Genomic DNA, 2,973 nt, shown 5'->3' with positions numbered 1-2,973 from the left:
TTCTATGTGGGTTCTGTGCAAAAGTACAGACGTAACCGGAGTTATATGCACTACAAATGTTGTATGCCTTTGAAAATAGAGAAGGGGCTTCTTAAAGTTTGGACCGTGCTCCTTGTAATGGGTGGGGTTTTAGGTGCCACACCCCCTCTCCCTCCGCTCCACACCACAAATTCATTGCACAAATAACTAAACATTTCCCAAAAGTTTACGCTTGGAAACTTTATTGTGAAGCTGTATTATATTTGATAAATACATTGGGGAATGACTTTAGGCGGAGTCATCGTTCAACTGCAGTACCTCCGCTTATAGAAGTTTGCACAGCTCTCCGATTTTTTGCAGAAGGAAGTTTTCTGAAGTTTCACGGCAATGAATTTGGGACTGACGAAACCTACGATGTCGGTTGTTTTAAAAGAGATGCTTCAACTGATTGAGGAACAAATTTGCAATAAATGGATTACTGCAAAAATGACCGAGGAAGAGTAATCCAAAAACAAGAACTTCCTTTACTCGAAAAGGAAGTTTCCTGGTGTCGTTGGATGTATAGATGGCACACATGTGCATATAATGGGACCGAAGGAGGATGTTCGCCATTTACATATATGAACAGGAAAGGGTATTTTAGTTTGAAAGTTTTACTGATAAGTTATGTTATCTTGTATTGTTATTTTGTATGACATTTCATTTTTGTTTGTGTAGATGTGCGGTTACCAAAGGCGGATACGGTATGTTGATGCTAGGAATCCAGGATCTATTTATGATGCTTTTGTTTGGAACAATCGTGATTTGAAACAAATGGTTGCTGATGATTTTGGTCCGAACACCTGGCTTCTAGGTGGTATTTCGTAAATCATTATGAGACCTTTTGATTTAACTCTAAAATGCTTAGTTGATTTTGAATTTACATTAAAACCACATCTTTTGACCCCTTTTCGTTGAGCGGAACCTCAATCACCTGAAGAAAAATACAACACAATTCATTGCAAAGCCCGAAATGTAATAAGCGGACAAATGGCATCATTAAGTCTAAATTTAGATGTCTTTCTGCTAAAGGGGCCTGCACTATAAAGCTGACAAAGCTGGGTCTATAATCATGCCTATTCCGGTAGCCGACGAATGTCTTTCGCGGGGAATGCGAATCGAATTGAGAAGTATTGGTATTCTCTTACCCGATCGATAAAGAAGTTCGCGGGTAAAAAACGGTTGATAAAGCAGTTCAAATATTTACTGTATTCTAATAACCGCAATCGGAACGCAGTTGCTGTCATTTGTACTGTTTGTCATTCGCGATAAAACAGTTGTGGATTTAATTTAGATTTTTAGAATTGCGCAGTATTATTATACCAACATGGAATTCAATAAAAAGTGCGTTTTTGTATCTTTGGGTAAAAATTATGTTATTCTACAAACTTTAAAATATAAGTCGGGCCAAAAATCGTGAGCAATTTTCGTTGCTAGTTGAGAAAATGAAGCTTAACGGGGATATTGCCAAGAACATGACCAAACAATTGCCGGAGGCAGTGTCAGTGTTTTAGTCCACCTTAAGCACAGGGGCCTCCGGCAAAATCAGTTTCAGAATGGAAGAAGGTATACATGAAATGTGCATATATACAAATTCAGTTTGTTCCATATGGATTTCCTTAATCCTTCAATTAAAAAAAAAATGCTGCACAACAGGAGCCAAATGCAAGCCACAGGTGGGGGTCCAACTGCAGAAATTCCATTGACTGCTTTGGAAGAGAAAGCTGCGCAGCTGATTTGCATTCAAGACACCACAACGGGTGTTTCATGCGCAAAAATTATGGTGTGCCACAGGGGCCACGCATTGGCCAAATCGAAAGCATCAACAGCATGTCATCAACTAGTGGAATGACATCAGATAAAAGCATCCCTGAAGAAATTTTAGCTACAAGTACTCGATCCCAAAGCAGATTATCCTTAAAACCTGTTTAAATGCCAGTTGGTTAAGGGGACATTGCTTAACGAACATGTTGAATAAAATATACATACAACGTTAATACTAGAAGATTTAACTTACTCCTCGTCAGGTAGCTCGAAAATGTTAGCTGCTCTATCCCTCACAGATCTTCTAACGTTTGCTGCGATATCTCCCGTTTCGTCATTAAAATTCAAATAAAAGGCAATTGTATAAAATTTTTCCAAAATTTCTTTATTGAAATTATAAATTAAACGCAACTAACAACAACGAACTGTCAGAATAAACTTTTGACACATTCCTCTAGGAGAGTCGATGAAGAAGTCATCCGACGGATATCGTAATAGGGAAAAATTAAAGAAGCGAATTGAGTGCGGGTCAGATTATATTCGCGCGAATAGCATTCGCCGGTTTCCGGAATAGGCATGAATAAATGCATGTTGCGCGTTATATAATACTGGTTTACACTATAAAGCAGGGACCGTAACGGTTATAACTTTTATTGCAAAAATTACTTTTTAATCGTTATTAACTGAGTTTTATTTTTTGCTCAATACATAACGATTTTTATACCCGAGCGCACTTGTGCACAAGGGTATTATAACTTTGTTCACATAACGGTTGTTTGTAACAGGCAAAACGAATCGAGATAGATATAGACAAATGTATACATAAATGATCAGAATGAAAAGAGAAATCGATTAAGCGGTGACTGTCTGTCCGTCCGTCCGTCCGTCCGTCTGTGCACACGATAACTCGAGTAAAAATTGAGATATCTTAACGAAACTTGGTACGTGAACTTCTTTTGGGCGTGGGACGGATGGTATTGAAAATGGACGAAATCGGATAATAACCACGCCTACCTCCCATATAACGGTAATTTTAAGAAATACGAAAACTGCGATATTTTAGTAACTACTGAAGATAATTCACTCAAAATTGATACTTACAACGAGTTTCACACGGAAAACATGAATATTATAAATTTTTGGAAAATGGGCGTAGCCACGCCCACTTATGGTTACATGTGTATATCTTGG

The sequence above is a fragment of the Rhagoletis pomonella genome, unplaced genomic scaffold, assembly GCF_013731165.1.
Source record: "Rhagoletis pomonella isolate Grant_MI unplaced genomic scaffold, Rhpom_1.0 Rhpom_scaffold_00001, whole genome shotgun sequence".
NCBI lineage: Eukaryota > Metazoa > Arthropoda > Insecta > Diptera > Tephritidae > Rhagoletis > Rhagoletis pomonella.
This window is presented reverse-complemented; position numbering follows the sequence as displayed.